This window comes from Oncorhynchus gorbuscha, linkage group LG01 (genome assembly GCF_021184085.1).
Source record: "Oncorhynchus gorbuscha isolate QuinsamMale2020 ecotype Even-year linkage group LG01, OgorEven_v1.0, whole genome shotgun sequence".
Taxonomy (NCBI): Eukaryota; Metazoa; Chordata; class Actinopteri; order Salmoniformes; family Salmonidae; genus Oncorhynchus; species Oncorhynchus gorbuscha.
In genome coordinates, this window is record NC_060173.1 from 688,454 (window position 1) to 701,180 (window position 12,727).

Genomic DNA, 12,727 nt, shown 5'->3' on the forward strand with positions numbered 1-12,727 from the left:
TTCATATCCAGTACAGTACATCTACAGTACAGTACAGTTCATCTACAGTACAGTACAGTTCATCTACAGTACAGTTCATCTACAGTACAGTACAGTTCATCTACAGTACAGTTAATCTACAGTACTTTACATCTACAGTACAGTTCATCTATAGTACAGTTCATCTACAGTACAGGACCGTACATCTACAGTACAGTACATTTAATCTACAGTACAGTACATAATATATGCCATTTAGCAGACGCTTTTATTTTTTATTTTTATTTTTTATTTCACCTTTATTTAACCAGGTAGGCTAGTTGAGAACAAGTTCTCATTTGCAACTGCGACCTGGCCAAGATAAAGCATAGCAGTGTGAACAGACAACACAGAGTTACACATGGAATAAACAATTAACAAGTCAATAACACAGTAGAAAAAAAATGGGCAGTCTATATACAATGTGTGCAAAAGGCATGAGGAGGTAGGCGAATAATACAGTTTTGCAGATTAACACTGGAGTGATAAATGATCAGATGGTCATGTACAGGTAGAGATATTGGTGTGCAAAAGAGCAGAAAAATAAATAAATAAAAACAGTATAAAAAACAGTATGGGAATGAGGTAGGTGAAAATGGGTGGGCTATTTTCCTATAGACTATGTACAGCTGCAGCGATCGGTTAGCTGCTCGGATAGCTGATGTTTGAAGTTGGTGAGGGAGATAAAAGTCTCCAACTTCAGCGATTTTTGCAATTCGTTCCAGTCACAGGCAGCAGAGTACTGGAACGAAAGGCGGCCAAATGATGTGTTGGCTTTAGGGATGATCAGTGAGATACACCTGCTGGAGCGCGTGCTACGGATGGGTGTTGCCATCGTGACCAGTGAACTGAGATAAGGCGGAGCTTTACCTAGCATGGACTTGTAGATGACCTGGAGCCAGTGGGTCTGGCGACGAATATCTAGTGAGGGCCAGCCGACTAGAGCATACAAGTCACAGTGGTGGGTGGTATAAGGTGCTTTAGTGACAAAACGCTTATCTAAAATGGTGAGGAAGTTACTCTTAAAGAATGACCAGGCATCCTCAACTGACGGGATGAGGTCAATGTCCTTCCAGGATACCCGGGCCGGGTCGATTAAAAAGGCCTGCTCACAGAAGTGTTTTAGGGAGCGTTTGACAGTGATGAGTGGTGGTCGTTTGACTGCGGCACCGTAGCGGATACAGGCAATGAGGCAGTGGTCGCTGAGATCCTGGTTGAAGACAGCGGAGGTGTATTTGGAGGGCCAGTTGGTCAGGATGACGTCTATGAGGGTGCCCTTGCTTACAGAGTTAGGGTTGTACCTGGTGAGTTCTTTGATGATTTGTGTGAGATTGAGGGCATCTAGCTTAGATTGTAGGACTGCCGGGGTGTTAAGCATATCCCAGTTTAGGTCACCTAGCAGAACAAACTCCGAAGCTAGATGGGGGTCAATCAATTCACAAATGGTGTCCAGGGCACAGCTGGGAGCTGAAGGGGGTCGGTAGCAGGCGGAAACAGTGAGAGACTTATTTCTGGAGAGAGTAATTTTCAGAATTAGTAGTTCGAACTGTTTGGGTATGGACCTGGAAAGTATGACATTACTTTGCAGGCTATCTCTGCAGTAGACTGCAACTCCTCCCCCTTTAGCAGTTCTATCTTGACGGAAGATGTTATAGGTGGTTATAGAAATCTCTGAATGTTTGGTGGCCTTCCTGAGCCAGGATTCAGACACGGCAAGGACATCAGGGTTAGCAGAGTGTGCTAAAGCAGTGAGTAAAACAAACTTAGGGAGGAGGCTTCTGATGTTGACATGCATGAAACCAAGGCTTTTTCGATCACAGAAGTCAACAAATGAGGGTGCCTGGGGACATGCAGGGCCAGGGTTTACCTCCACATCACCCACGGAACAGAGAAGGAGTAGTATGAGGGTGCGGCTAAGGGCTATCAAAACTGGTCGCCTAGAGCGTTGGGGACAGAGAATTAGAGGAGCAGGTTTCTGGGCATGGTAGAATATATTCAGGGCATAATGCGCAGACAGGGGTATGGTGGGGTACGGGTATGGCGGAGGTAAACCCAGGCACTGGGTGATGATGAGAGAGGTTTTATCTCTGGACATGCTGGTTGTAATGGGTGAGGTTACCGCATATGTTGGAGGAGGGACAAAGGAGGTATCAGGGGTATAAGGAGTGGGACTAGGGGCTCCATAGTGAACTAAAACAATGATAACTAACCTGAGCAACAGTATACAAGGCATATTGACATTTGAGAGAGACATACAGCGAGGCATACAGTAATCACAGGTGTTGAATTGGGAAAGCTAGCTAAAACAGTGGGTGAGACAACAGCTAATCGGCTAGCATAACAACAGCAGGTAAAATGGCATTGACTAGGCAACGGGGCCGACAGATAAAACAAACAAGCAGAATGGAGTACCGTGATTAATGGACAGTCCAGCGTGCATCAGCTATGTAGCCAAGTGATCAGAGTGCAGGGGCAGCGGTGGATGGGGCAGGGGGGCTCGGCTGGCGAGTGTTATCCATGTTAAGAAAACTAACAATGACTAAGTAGCTTGTAGCTAGCTAGATGGTAGCTAAATAGCTTGTAGCTAGCTAGCTGGTAGCTAAATAGCTTGTAGCTAGCTGGTTAGCTTCTGGAGGTTCTTGGGTGTGTTCTGGGCTAAACAAGCTAAACAAGCTAGCAGTTAGCATGCCGAGTTAGCAAGCAAGGAGATAGCGAGGGCTAGTGAGTTAGCCTTTGGAGGACGTTGCGATGGGGTGAGTCTGTTTATTCCTCTTCATGCGGTGACATCGATAGACCGGTCGTGGATCCGGGTATAGAAGCCCAGGAGTATGCTAGGAGCTCTGGCCGGGCTAGCTTCAAGCTACGTGGGTGGAAACGCTAGCCAGGAGTAATCAACCAGGGTTGCTGTTTAGCTCGATAGCTAGTTGTGAAGCTAGTTGTGAAGATCCAGCTGAAGAATGTTCCGTTTGTGGTGGGAATCCGGGGGTAAAAAATAAATAGGTCCGTTATGCTCTTGTTAGCGTCGCGTTGTTCGAACTGGCGAGAGCTTTCCGAGCTAAAGGTTAGCTGAAGGACGCTAGCATAGCTGGCTAGCTTCAGTTGAAGGGTTCCGGTTTCGGTTTCGAAGTAAATATAACTACTTTAGGAAAAGTAGCTACATTGGCGGGTTGCAGAAGAGTATTTGGAAGCTTAGGTTTAGCAAAATGTTTTTAAAGATATGCGAAGAAAAAAATATCTCAAACAAAAAAGAGACGATATTTACAGAGAGACGATACGACAGGACAAGTTACTGCTACGCCATCTTGGATCTTGGATGAGTTCATCTACAGTACAGTTCATCTACAGTACAGTACAGTTGATCTACAGTACATCTACATTAGTTCATCTACAGTACAGTACAGTTAATCTACAGTACATCTACAGTGCAGTACAGTTAATCTACAGTACAGTTCATCTACAGTACAGTTGATCTACAGTACATCTACATTAGTTCATCTACAGTACAGTACAGTTAATCTACAGTACATCTACAGTGCAGTACAGTTAATCTACAGTACAGTTCATCTACAGTACAGTACAGTTCATCTCCAGTGCAGTAGATCTGGACTAGTAGGTGATGGTGCAGTGTGTCTGGACTAGTAGGTGATGGTGTAGTGTCTGGGCTAGTAGGTGATGGTATAGTGTCTGGACTAGTAGGTGGTGGTACAGTGTGTCTGGACTAGTAGGTGATGGTCAGTGTGTCTGGACTAGTAGGTGATGGTGTAGTGTCTGGACTAGTAGGTGATGGTGCAGTGTGTCTGGACTAGTAGGTGATGGTGTGGTGTCTGGACTAGTAGGTGATGGTCAGTGTGTCTGGACTAGTAGGTGATGGTTAGTGTGTCTGGACTAGTAGGTGATGGTGTAGTGTCTGGACTAGTAGGTGATGGTACAGTGTGTCTGGACTAGTAGGTGATGGTACAGTGTGTCTGGACTAGTAGGTGATGGTACAGTGTGTCTGGACTAGTAGGTGATGGTACAGTGTGTCTGGACTAGTAGGTGATGGTACAGTGTGTCTGGACTAGTAGGTGATGGTACAGTGTGTCTGGACTAGTAGGTGATGGTACTGTGTGTCTGGACTAGTAGGCGATGGTACAGTGTGTCTGGACTAGAGGGTGATGGTACAGTGTGTCTGGACTAGTAGGTGATGGTACAGTGTGTCTGGACTAGAGGGTGATGGTACAGTGTGTCTGGACTAGAGGGTGATGGTACAGTGTGTCTGGACTAGTAGGTGATGGTGTAGTGTCTGGACTAGTAGGTGATGGTACTGTGTGTCTGGACTAGTAGGTGATGGTGCAGTGTGTCTGGATTAGTAGGTGATGGTCAGTGTGTCTGGACTAGTAGGTGATGGTCAGTGTGTCTGGACTAGAAGGTGATGGTCAGTGTGTCTGGACCATATCACCTCCACCCTACCTGACACCCTAGACCCACTCCAATTTGCTTACCGCCCAAATAGGTCCACAGACGATGCAATCTCAACCACACTGCACACTGCCCTAACCCACCTGGACAAGAGGAATACCTATGTGAGAATGCTGTTCATCGACTACAGCTCGGCATTCAACACCATAGTACCCTCCAAGCTCGTCATCAAGCTCGAGACCCTGGGTCTCGACCCCGCCCTGTGCAACTGGGTACTGGACTTCCTGACGGGCCGCCCCCAGGTGGTGAGGGTAGGCAACAACATCTCCTCCCCGCTGATCCTCAACACGGGGGCCCCACAAGGGTGCGTTATGAGCCCTCTCCTGTACTCCCTGTTCACCCACGACTGCGTGGCCACGCACGCCTCCAACTCAATCATCAAGTTTGCGGACGACACAACAGTGGTAGGCTTGATTACCAACAACGACGATACGGCCTACAGGGAGGAGGTGAGGGCCCTCTGAGTGTGTTGTCAGGAAAATAACCTCACACTCAACGTCAACAAAACTAAGGAGATGATTGTGGACTTCAGGAAACAGCAGAGGGAACACCCCCCTATCCACATCGATGGAACAGTAGTGGAGAGGGCAGCTAGTTTTAAGTTCCTCGGCATACACATCACAGACAAACTGAATTGGTCCACTCACACTGACAGCGTCGTGAAGAAGGCGCAGCAGCGCCTATTCAACCTCAGGAGGCTGAAGAAATTCGGCTTGTCACCAAAAGCACTCACAAACTTCTACAGATGCACAATCGAGAGCATCCTGGCGGGCTGTATCACCGCCTGGTACGGCAACTGCTCCGCCCTCAACCGTAAGGCTCTCCAGAGGGTAGTGAGGACTGCACAACGCATCACCGGGGGCAAACTACCTGCCCTCCAGGACACCTACACCACCCGTTGTTACAGGAAGGCCATAAAGATCATCAAGGACATCAACCACCCGAACCACTGCCTGTTCACCCCGCTATCATCCAGAAGGCGAGGTCAGTACAGGTGCATCAAAGCTGGGACCGAGAGACTGAAAAACAGCTTCTATCTCAAGGCCATCAGACTGTTAAACAGCCACCACTAACATTGAGTGGCTGCTGCCAACACACTGTCATTGACACTGACCCAACTCCAGCCATTTTAATAATGGGAATTGATGGGAAATGATGTAAATATATCACTAGCCACTTTAAACAATGCTACCTTATATAATGTTACTTACCCTACATTATTCATCTCATATGCATATGTATATACTGTACTCTACATCATCGACTGCATCCTTATGTAACACATGTATCACTAGCCACTTTAACTATGCCACTTTGTTTACTTTGTCTACACACTCATCTCATATGTATATACTGTACTCGATACCATCTACTGTATGCTGCTCTGTACCATCACTCATTCATATATCCTTATGTACATGTTCCTTATCCCCTTACACTGTGTATAAGACAGTAGTTTTGGAATTGTTAGTTAGATTACTTGTTGGTTATCACTGCATTGTCGTAACTAGAAGCACAAGCATTTCGCTACACTCGCATTTAACATCTGCTAACCATGTGTATGTGACAAATAAAATTTGATTTGATTTGATTTTGTGGTGTCTGGACTAGTAGGTGATGGTACTGTGTGTCTGGACTAGTAGGTGATGGTGTGGTGTCTGGACTAGTAGGTGATGGTGCAGTGTGTCTGGACTAGTAGGTGATGGTGCAGTGTGTCTGGACTAGTAGGTGATGGTACTCTGTGTCTGGACTAGTAGGTGATGGTGTAGTGTCTGGACTAGTAGGTGATGGTGTAGTGTCTGGACTAGTAGGTGATGGTGTAGTGTCTGGACTAGTAGGTGATGGTGTGGTGTCTGGACTAATAGGTGATGGTGCAGTGTGTCTGGACTAGTATGTGATGGTGTGGTGTCTGGACTAGTAGGTGATGGTGCAGTGTGTCTGGACTAGTAGGTGATGGTGTGGTGTCTGGACTAGTAGGTGATGGTCAGTGTGTCTGGACTAGTAGGTGATGGTCAGTGTGTCTGGACTAGTAGGTGATGGTCAGTGTGTCTGGACTAGTAGGTGATGGTGCAGTGTCTGGACTAGTAGGTGATGGTACAGTGTGTCTGGACTAGTAGGTGATGGTGTGGTGTCTGGACTAGTAGGTGATGGTGTGGTGTCTGGACTAGTAGGTGATGGTGTGGTGTCTGGACTAGTAAGTGATGGTGTAGTGTCTGGACTAGTAGGTGATGGTGTAGTGTCTGGACTAGTAGGTGATGGTACAGTGTCTGGACTAGTAGGTGATGGTGTAGTGTCTGGACTAGTAGGTGATGGTGTGGTGTCTGGACTATTAGGTGATGGTACAGTGTGTCTGGACTAGTAGGTGATGGTGTAGTGTCTGGACTAGTAGGTGATGGTGTAGTGTCTGGACTAGTAGGTGATGGTCAGTGTGTCTGGACTAGTAGGTGATGGTCAGTGTGTCTGGACTAGTAGGAGATGGTGTAGTGTCTGGACTAGTAGGTGATGTTGTGGTGTCTGGACTAGTAGGTGATGGTACTGTGTGTCTGGACTAGTAGGTGATGGTCAGTGTGTCTGGACTAGTAGGAGATGGTGTAGTGTCTGGACTAGTAGGTGATGGTGTGGTGTCTGGACTAGCAGGTGATGGTGTGGTGTCTGGACTAGTAGGTGATGGTACAGTGTGTCTGGACTAGTAGGTGATGGTACAGTGTGTCTGGACTAGTAGGTGATGGTACAGTGTGTCTGGACTAGTAGGTGATGGTACTGTGTGTCTGGACTAGTAGGTGATGGTACAGTGTGTCTGGACTAGAGGGTGATGGTACAGTGTGTCTGGACTAGTAGGTGATGGTACAGTGTGTCTGTACTAGTAGGTGATGGTACAGTGTGTCTGTTCTAGTAGGTGATGGTACAGTGTGTCTGGACTAGTAGGTGATGGTACTGTGTGTCTGGACTAGTAGGCGATGGTACAGTGTGTCTGGACTAGAGGGTGATGGTACAGTGTGTCTGGACTAGTAGGTGATGGTACAGTGTGTCTGGACTAGAGGGTGATGGTACAGTGTGTCTGGACTAGAGGGTGATGGTACAGTGTGTCTGGACTAGAGGGTGATGGTACAGTGTGTCTGGACTAGAGGGTGATGGTACTGTGTGTCTGGACTAGTAGGTGATGGTCAGTGTGTCTGGACTAGAAGGTGATGGTCAGTGTGTCTGGACTAGTAGGTGATGGTGTGGTGTCTGGACTAGTAGGTGATGGTACTGTGTGTCTGGACTAGTAGGTGATGGTGCAGTGTGTCTGGACTAGTAGGTGATGGTACTGTGTGTCTGGACTAGTAGGTGATGGTGTAGTGTCTGGACTAGTAGGTGATGGTGTAGTTTCTGGACTAGTAGGTGATGGTGTAGTGTGTCTGGACTAGTAGGTGATGATGTAGTGTCTGGACTAGTAGGTGATGGTGTGGTGTCTGGACTAATAGGTGATGGTGCAGTGTGTCTGGACTAGTAGGTGATGGTGTGGTGTCTGGACTAGTAGGTGATGGTCAGTGTGTCTGGACTAGTAGGTGATGGTCAGTGTGTCTGGACTAGTAGTTGGTGGTGCAGTGTCTGGACTAGTAGGTGATGGTACAGTGTGCCTGGACTAGTAGGTGATGGTACAGTGTGTCTGGACTAGTAGGTGATGGTGTGGTGTCTGGACTAGTAGGTGATGGTGTAGTGTCTGGACTAGTAGGTGATGATGTGGTGTCTGGACTAGTAGGTGATGGTGTGGTGTCTGGACTAGTAGGTGATGGTGTGGTGTCTGGACTAGTAATTGATGGTGTAGTGTCTGGACTAGTAGGTGATGGTGTAGTGTCTGGACTAGTAGGTGATGGTACAGTGTCTGGACTAGTAGGTGATGGTGTAGTGTCTGGACTAGTAGGTGATGGTGTGGTGTCTGGACTATTAGGTGATGGTACAGTGTGTCTGGACTAGTAGGTGATGGTGTAGTGTCTGGACTAGTAAGTGATGGTGTAGTGTCTGGACTAGTAGGTGATGGTGTAGTGTGTCTGGACTAGTAGGTGTTGGTACTGTGTGTCTGGACTAGTAGGTGGTGGTACAGTGTGTCTGGACTAGTAGGTGATGGTACTGTGTGTCTGGACTAGTAGGTGATGGTACTGTGTGTCTGGACTAGTAGGTGATGGTGCAGTGTGTCTGGACTAGTAGGTGATGGTACAGTGTGTCTGGACTAGTAGGTGATGGTGCAGTGTGTCTGGACTAGTAGGTGATGGTGCAGTGTGTCTGGACTAGTAGGTGATGGTACTGTGTGTCTGGACTAGTAGGTGATGGTCAGTGTGTCTGGACTAGTAGGTGATGGTGTGGTGTGTCTGGACTAGTAGGTGATGGTGTGGTGTGTCTGGACTAGTAGGTGATGGTACTGTGTGTCTTGTCTAGTAGGTGATGGTACAGTGTGTCTGGACTAGTAGGTGATGGTGTGGTGTCTGGACTAGTAGGTGATGGTACAGTGTGTCTGGACTAGAGGGTGATGGTACAGTGTGTCTGGACTAGTAGGTGATGGTACTGTGTGTCTGGACTAGTAGGTGATGGTACTGTGTGTCTGGACTAGAGGGTGATGGTACTGTGTGTCTGGACTAGAGGGTGATGGTCAGTGTGTCTGGACTAGTAGGTGATGGTACAGTGTGTCTGGACTAGAGGGTGATGGTACTGTGTGTCTGGACTAGTAGGTGATGGTACAGTGTGTCTGGACTAGAGGGTGATGGTACTGTGTGTCTGGACTAGAGGGTGATGGTACTGTGTGTCTGGACTAGTAGGTGATGGTGTAGTGTCTGGACTAGAGGGTGATGGCACTGTGTGTCTGGACTAGTAGGTGATGGTGTAGTGTCTGGACTAGAGGGTGATGGTACAGTGTGTCTGGACTAGAGGGTGATGGTACTGTGTGTCTGGACTAGTAGGTGATGGTACTGTGTGTCTGGACTAGTAGGTGATGGTACAGTGTGTCTGGACTAGTAGGTGATGGTACAGTGTGTCTGGACTAGTAGGTGAATGTACAGTGTGTCTGGACTAGTAGGTGATGGTACAGTGTGTCTGGACTAGTAGGTGATGGTACAGTGTGTCTGGACTAGTAGGTGATGGTACAGTGTGTCTGGACTAGTAGGTGATGGTACAGTGTGTCTGGACTAGTAGGTGATGGTGTGGTGTGTCTGGACTAGTAGGTGATGGTGTGGTGTGTCTGGACTAGTAGGTGATGGTACTGTGTGTCTTGTCTAGTAGGTGATGGTACAGTGTGTCTGGACTAGTAGGTGATGGTGTGGTGTCTGGACTAGTAGGTGATGGTGCAGTGTGTCTGGACTAGAGGGTGATGGTACAGTGTGTCTAGTAGGTGATGGTACAGTGTGTCTGGACTAGTAGGTGATGGTACTGTGTGTCTGGACTAGTAGGTGATGGTACTGTGTGTCTGGACTAGAGGGTGATGGTACTGTGTGTCTGGACTAGAGGGTGATGGTCAGTGTGTCTGGACTAGTAGGTGATGGTACAGTGTGTCTGGACTAGAGGGTGATGGTACTGTGTGTCTGGACTAGAGGGTGATGGTACTGTGTGTCTGGACTAGTAGGTGATGGTATAGTGTGTCTGGACTAGTAGGTGATGGTACTGTGTGTCTGGACTAGAGGGTGATGGTACTGTGTGTCTGGACTAGTAGGTGATGGCACTGTGTGTCTGGACTAGTAGGTGATGGCACTGTGTGTCTGGACTAGTAGGTATGGTCTGGTGTCTGGACTAGTAGGGTGATGGTACAGTGTGTCTGGACTAGAGGGTGATGGTACTGTGTGTCTGGACTAGTAGGTGATGGTACTGTGTGTCTGGACTAGTAGGTGATGGTACAGTGTGTCTGGACTAGTAGGTGATGGTACAGTGTGTCGTTCAGGTTTTTTAAGGGGTGCAACTCTCGCTCTCTTGAAGAGGAAGCCCAGCCAACGGTCAGGGCGAGTGCTCAGGTGAGGTAAGATGACAAAGTCCGGACTAGAGGGTGATGGTACTGTGTGTCTGGGCTAGTAGGTGATGGTACTGTGTGTCTGGACTAGAGGGTGATGGTACAGTGTGTCTGGACTAGTAGGTGAATGTACAGTGTGTCTGGACTAGTAGGTGATGGTACAGTGTGTCTGGACTAGTAGGTGATGGTACAGTGTGTCTGGACTAGTAGGTGATGGTACAGTGTGTCTGGACTAGTAGGTGATGGTACAGTGTGTCTGGACTAGTAGGTGATGGTGTGGTGTGTCTGGACTAGTAGGTGATGGTGTGGTGTGTCTGGACTAGTAGGTGATGGTACTGTGTGTCTTGTCTAGTAGGTGATGGTACAGTGTGTCTGGACTAGTAGGTGATGGTGTGGTGTCTGGACTAGTAGGTGATGGTGCAGTGTGTCTGGACTAGAGGGTGATGGTACAGTGTGTCTGGACTAGTAGGTGATGGTACTGTGTGTCTGGACTAGTAGGTGATGGTACTGTGTGTCTGGACTAGAGGGTGATGGTACTGTGTGTCTGGACTAGAGGGTGATGGTCAGTGTGTCTGGACTAGTAGGTGATGGTACAGTGTGTCTGGACTAGAGGGTGATGGTACTGTGTGTCTGGACTAGAGGGTGATGGTACTGTGTGTCTGGACTAGTAGGTGATGGTATAGTGTGTCTGGACTAGTAGGTGATGGTACTGTGTGTCTGGACTAGAGGGTGATGGTACTGTGTGTCTGGACTAGAGGGTGATGGTACTGTGTGTCTGGACTAGTAGGTGATGGTGTAGTGTCTGGACTAGAGGGTGATGGCACTGTGTGTCTGGACTAGTAGGTGATGGTGTAGTGTCTGGACTAGAGGGTGATGGTACAGTGTGTCTGGACTAGAGGGTGATGGTACTGTGTGTCTGGACTAGTAGGTGATGGTACTGTGTGTCTGGACTAGTAGGTGATGGTACAGTGTGTCTGGACTAGTAGGTGATGGTACAGTGTGTCTGGACTAGAGGGTGATGGTACTGTGTGTCTGGGCTAGTAGGTGATGGTACTGTGTGTCTGGACTAGAGGGTGATGGTACAGTGTTTCTGGACTAAAGGGTGATGGTACAGTGTGTCTCTATCTCTCTTGTGCCATGATCACAGACACCAGCTGATCATGTTCCTTCCCCTGGCTGGCTCAACTCACCTTTCTGTGTGGCGAGAGACAGCTGACAACCTATAGCTCTATAGTGACATCAGAGAAACATGAGTCTTTTCACTGCAGGGGTCACACTTTGAGATCATACTTTAGGTGATTGAGGTCACACTGTAGGGAGTCCAGTAGACAATGTTTCAGCAGCACTAACCCTCCTAAGGCTTTAGGGTTGATTTATGTCAAATAAATTAATTTGTTCTATATTCTAAAACCATTCTCAGATATGTGCTGCATGTAACTATATTTGGCCTTAATGTCGTGTATACCAATGATAAATCATGTTTTCTTCTTTTCCTCATAGGACTGTACCTTCTTCACACGGAAAGAGATCCTCCGGTAAGTGGAGCTTCTGGCATTCTGTTGCAGCTGTCCTCTTTCTACGAGCTACTCCAGTCCAGCCTCACATTAACCACCTGTCCACAGGTCATATATCTCCCTCTCTCTCCCCTATTCCATTCCTGTTCCTTACTGCTTTCAGGCAGACTTGTTCAGAGAAGGTATTATTTATCTAGATAGATAGCTGATAGGTAGGTATAGTAATCTGAGGTATTATTTATCTAGATAGATAGCTGATAGGTCGGTATAGTAATCTGAGGTATTATTTATCTAGATAGATAGCTGATAGGTCGGTATAGTAATCTGAGGTATTATTTATCTAGATAGATAGCTGATAGGTCGGTATAGTAATCTGAGGTATTATTTATCTAGATAGATAGCTGATAGGTCGGTATAGTAATCTGAGGTATTATTTATCTAGATAGATAGCTGATAGGTCGGTATAGTAATCTGAGGTATTATTTATCTAGATAGATAGCTGATAGGTCGGTATAGTAATCTGAGGTATTATTTATCTAGATAGATAGCTGATAGGTCGGTATAGTAATCTGAGGTATTATTTATCTAGACAGATAGCTGATAGGTCGGTATAGTAATCTGAGGTATTATTTATCTAGATAGATAGCTGATAGGTCGGTATAGTAATCTGACGTATTTATTCGCAAGCACAGCCTGGTCGTAGAAACCATCCATCACTGACAGATCTGGCTACCCAGGCAGGACAGGTTGTGTTCACTCCGCCCTC